Genomic DNA, 6,014 nt, shown 5'->3' on the forward strand with positions numbered 1-6,014 from the left:
TCATTGCATGCTAGGATAAACCAAAAGTATTTATTCTCCCTATTTAGGTCCACAAAAAGGAGTAATTGCTTTGCAGAGATAATTTTTTTTTCCTTAACCAGTGCTGTACAAGAACTTAAAATAGGAGGTGAAATCATACTGGATAATGTATTTTAATTAAAACTACAAAGAGAATTTAGGTAGGTAGAGCATAATTGCAGTTGGATGATTCCCAGCCATTATTTTGAAAACTGACATGGGACCTTAAATAACAAAGGCCTGGGTTATTTATGAATAATTTAATTATTCTAGTGGAGGGCGTAAACCATGTTAATGAAGCTGCCTATGAAAGTAGCAAGAAATAAAAACAGGGAAGTTCCAAACAGCAATAGAGAAAACACATAATTAAATTTACTTTATGAAAGGAAGATAACACAGCTGGGAGAGAAGAGTTCTAAACACCTTCAGTTCTTCCTGTGGAATGACAGGATGAATCAGAAAAGGGGAATAGCAAACTGGATAGATTGTTATAAGGACGAAATTCTTCCCAGTGAGGGTGGTGAGGCCTCTGGCACAGGTTGCCCAGAGAAGCTGTGGCTGCCCCATCTCTGGAAGTGTCCAAGGCCAGGTTGGATGGGGCTTGGAGCAACCTGGTCTAGTGGAAGGTGTCCCTGCCTTATTGCTGTACTTCTTGCACTTCCTTGGCTACAGAAGTGTGTGTAGCTTTTGTTTGTCCAGTGAAAGAAAGGCAAAAACTGGAGTAGCAAAGTTTGGGGAAAGGGAAACATCTGGCAGTCAGAAGTAAAGTTTTCTGTGGAATCTCAGACTGGTAAAGTGCATTTCCTTGCACATGCAGCCAAGTGGAGAAGTGGATGTACAGACCCTGTTTCACCTATGAAAGGTGCTAATGTGCCAGACCTGAAATATCTAGAATCTCTTTTTAGTTAAAAACCCCCAACCACCAAAACCAAAGCTCAACCCCAAACCCTGTTTTTGTGAATGATGTGAAGGGCACTGCACACTGTCGTTCTGCCAGTGTTACTCTCCACACTGGCATTCAGCTGGCTTTGAAAATCATGTTTTTATTTCCCAAATGCATTCCTTACCACCCTGATCTATAATTAAGTGTCTAATTAAGCCTGCTGACTGCTTTGATGTCTGTACAGGTTCATAAGTCAGGAGAACAGAGGGTTCACTATAACCCCTAAAATTAAAGTGTGAGCAGAGACCTGAATGTAAGTTCAGAGGAATCAAACTCTGCCCCAGACACACAAGACTTTTAGCAGTGAGATGTCCCATTTAAAGGATGTTCCCCCACTGGAATTCATCAGCTGGCATTGGTCACAACCTAAATTTGAAATAACAGTGCAGAAGTGTTCTTTGCAGCTGACAAACACATGGATACGCTTCCTGTGGCTGGCTGGCAAAATGTTTGGAGGAAACACAAGCACAACTGTTTCCACTCAGATAACTTTAAGAACTATTATTTCAGCCAATGTTTAAATTTCTGTAAGATACGTTAAAATGAGAAAGATCATTTCCAGCCAAAGCAAAAATTCGCACCTTTTTTTTGGTCTTTACTGCCAAATAAGCATCACAGTTTTCTCCTTAGATTAACTGGATATTTGGTACAAAATATTTTTTCCATCTGTTTTAGGGTTTTTTTTTATGTTTTAAAGTTGGTCTAGAGGGAAGGGTAAGTATAATAAATGCCTTAAATAATCGTTTAGGCCTGGTGCCTCCAACAGGCTCAAACACGCTGGGCTTATTCATGTGGGTGAAATTAAATTCTTCAGTCGCTTCCTGAGGAGAGAGATCTTGAATTCTTTGTTCATCCAAATGATGTGAATTCCCTTCTGCGGTGTTTTTATGACTGGTGTGCTTCTACCTGAGTGCTCAGTGGGTCTTGGTGCATCCCCTCATGACAATCCCAGTCCATCCGCTCTGCCTGTGCTGCTGCTGTAATTAATTTCCTGGTGCCAATTGCGTGAGTAAAGAATTTGAGTCATGTGACTAATTAAGATCTTTGCTGCGCAGACAGGCCTAATTGGTTCTGTCAGGAATAAATCTTTAATGGTTTCGCTGGGCCTCTTCTCTACCCAGGTCAAAGCTGGATCGATTCAGAACAGGATTCTTCCACTCATCTGAGCAGCAAAATGGGGTGAACTTACTGTGGCCTTTCAGTATCTAAAGGAGCTCCAAGAGAGCAGGGAAGGGATTTGGACAAGGGCCTGGAGTGACAGGACAAGGGGAAATGGCTTCAAGCTGACAGAGGGCAGGGTTAGATTAGATATGAGGAAGAAATTCTTCCCTCTGAGGGTGGGCAGACCCATCCCTGGGAGTGTCCAAGGCCAGGTTGGACAGGGCTTGGAGCAACCTGGCCTGGTGGAAGGTGTTGGAATGAGATGGTCTTTAAGGTCCCTTCCAATCCAAACCATTATGGGATTCTATGGTAACAAAAGATCATCGTTATAAAATGCTGAAGGGCACCATCATCAGTTGAGGGAGATGGTGTCACGCTGGTGGCTGTTTGCTGGGATCTTGCAGTTCATAGTCCTGTTGACATTTGTTATGTTGATAACTAATATGTGAGATTTTTCAGTGCAACAGCTGAATGAGAGCCCCTAGGGAAATAAATCCCATATGCATTAATGCTGATAATTTTCAGTGTTTTCAGTATTTTCCATACAAACAAATATTCTTTGTGCATGTTTGTTTCTTCGAACCAAAAAAAAATCACTTTTCTGCTTCTAAACAGACTGCATTTAAATTTTGTTCCATGAACTAATTTCATCATTCCTTATTTGAGTAGTTCTCCATTAAATTTTTGCTGTGACCACACATGGGAAATGCTTCATTAAAGCTTCCTTTTACATCACTGTAGGGAGGGAACACATGGTGAACCAGACAGTTCTTCCACTACCAGGTATTTTGGGTTTGTTTATGTTAGACTAGAAAAGGATTAATGGGTCAGAAAAAGCTTATGTGAAGTGTTTTTTGGTTTCGATATTTAATAGTCTAAACACAAACATTTATACAAAGATCTGGATGTCTGAAGCATAAAAACGGAGCAGCAGTCCTGGTCAACTAAATTCTGGAATCCAAATATTTGTTCCAGACAGTAATTTAAACTTATGAGAAAGTGTCAATAAGTCAATTGCATTTTTCAAGCTTTGTGTACCAAGTTAGAGACGTAAAGTAAAAAGTGGTTTATGTGTTCTATAATTCCTGTTAATCACTGTTGGGTTTAAGTAGCTCAGTACTGTGCCAGGGGTGTGAAAGACTGAGCAGAGAGATGAATGTTCAGGGGTGATGGGTTTATATCAAGAACAGGAAAACAGGAGAGGCAGAAATCTTTACTTTAGCCAGAAGTCTTCTAATGGTCAATTTGGGCTTGTGACAGAAGAGCTTCAAAACATTGTTCCAATGTAAACTGTTATTTGAAATTTTTTGAAGTTTAAATTAAACATGTAATAAAAAAAAGGTTAAACTAATAAATCCCAAACTTTAGAATGCAAATTTTTCCTAATCATATGTTGAAGAGGGCAGCAGTGAGCAATTTCTACTATTTGGTAACAAGATATTTTTATGGTAATTAGACTTAAGGTTATTTTTTTCTCCTAGACAGGTTTGCATAATGTGTTTAGAAGAGGCTGATTAAGCAAACACCATTAGCCTTGGACTGGGAAAACTTCATTCTTTCCTTCCTTTATCCCCGTTTTCAGAGTGCTACTTAAAATGGAATTTAATGCAAATGTGTCTGAAATAGATTTGCAGTGTGTGCAAAATACTTATTTTATGGTAGGTACAAAGTAAGGTGTCACCAGCTCTAGGAGCTCTAAGAAAATGTGTTATCAGTTCTGTCAAAAGTTATTCTAAAAGTAAAAAATAAGGATTGCACAAGATGAGGGTTATTCTTGTATATAATAAAAGTAGATCGAATTGTATTTTATAGTATAACTCTTTCCTCATGGACCCATATTTCAATGTTTTGGGGTCTTTTGTCTCTACCCAAACTATTAATGCTAAACTGAAGCAAGACAATAAAATTCCAGATGTAGGAGCCTAAAGTGGAACAGGAAAGGAAACCCAAACCCAGACAATTTATATTATTCAGTAACTTGCAGTCTTGTTTGTTTGTTTGTGTTAAACATGACTCTTTTAAAATAAAAGTCATTACAGGATTTTTCTTATAACTTGTGTGAAATGTCTAACCATTAATTTAATTCCATTAAATGTGGAATGCATTTGAAGAAAACACTTTAAGGTGCTTAGATAAATAACTTTATATAGGGAGGACAAGCCTCTCTTATGTGGATATAACAATTCAAGAAAGTCAAGCAAAACACAAGAAAAAACATGTTAAAGTGTTTTTCCCCTTTTCTTCCTTATGTCTGATCATTCTTCAAAGCCTTATTAGCAAGAAAAATATGAAATACCATCTGACACTTATATTTCTCCTCTATTTCTTCTTCCCCTTCCAGCTTGTGATCATGTGTGTGGTCACAGGTGTGGAATATATTTTTGTCTTAAGGGTGATGTTGACATATTTTAAGGCATCATAGTGGCTGTGTGCTGCAGGACCACGGGGCTATGAAACCACTGCCTGAGCACAGGGCATCCTGTATTAGGATGGATGTTTATTTGATGCTTTTTTTTTTTAAAAAAAGGTACCTAGGATAATATTATCCCTCTTACAGTTTGTATGTGGTAAGTATTTGTTTGTAAGTTGGTAACTCTTAAATTACACTGAATATATATATGATACTATATATGTAATACAGTGTTTGTATATATATGTGTGTTATATATATACTGTGTTAATATATAGTGTTATAAATATACACTGTTATATATAGTATAACATATATAGTGTTATATATAGTGTTATATACATATTCACTGTGTCATATAGTATTTTATATACACTGTTTAGCAACTTTACACTTACTATGTGCTCTAAGTTTATCATTTAATATTCACATTTATTTTGACATGGGATACCTAATTTTTTCCTTTACCTAAACGTTAGGATAGTCAAGAACTGATTCTCCAGCTCTGGTGTGTTTGCCTAACTCTCATCCTGCTATTTGTTTTTTCATGGAGCAGCTTGGCCAGCTTGACTGAATTTCTTTCTCTGTGTATTCCCTTTGCAGGAGGCCAAGGAGGAGGAGCTCGAGTCAAGTGAGGATCTCTTGGTAGTTGCGTGAGGGATTACAAAGCTGCATCACATGTGTTCTTCCTAAGTCGCCTTTATCCGTCTGCCCCTAATCTGATTTTAAGTCTGGGCTAGTAGGCACAGATGAGGGTGTAGATTTGGACCTGTGTTTGGCATCGGTCTGAGCAGGCAGTGCTCCCACCTTGCAGTGGGATGGCAGCTAATTAAACCCCATGTCTTTATTTTAACAATTCCATCTCTCTGTGCTATCCTTGGCTATTCCTCGCTGCTTTTCCATAGTGTAAATGACCCAACCTGACCCAAATCTCGACCTCCTTGTTTCAGTTTGAATTGACATATAGTCTGTGGTCAGAGATCGTGGAATCACAGAATGGGTTGGGTTGGAAGGGACCTTAAAGGTCATCTCATTCCACCCCTTGCCCCGGGCAGGGACAGCTTCCACTAGGCCAGGTTGCTCCAAGGCCTGTCCAACCCAGCCCCAGGGATGGGGCAGCCACAGCTTCTCTGGGAAACCTGTCATTCAAGACACTGATATATTTTTTGGCTTCTAGACTATTTTCTTCAGAAAGTTCCCACTCCAGATCGCTTTGGGTTTAGATTGCATCATTTGAAATAATTTTATGATTTTATTGTACAAGCAGCACCTTTGGAAAATCAGAGGGAGAAGAGTGTTCCTGAGAAACTGGCTACTGGAATGCCTTACTTTAGTTCATGGTAGGAATTAGACATTATCCTAATGCAAGGGCTGGTTCAGCTGGTTCAGTGTTGCAATAAATCGGGTTGCATATATTGGATGCAGCTGGAAGTTAAACTAGAAATGCTCTCTGGATTTGGCTAACTGCAGCAATTATTGTTT

This window comes from Myiozetetes cayanensis, unplaced genomic scaffold (assembly GCF_022539395.1).
Source record: "Myiozetetes cayanensis isolate MyiCay16 unplaced genomic scaffold, myiCay2020 scf27, whole genome shotgun sequence".
Lineage (NCBI taxonomy): Eukaryota > Metazoa > Chordata > Aves > Passeriformes > Tyrannidae > Myiozetetes > Myiozetetes cayanensis.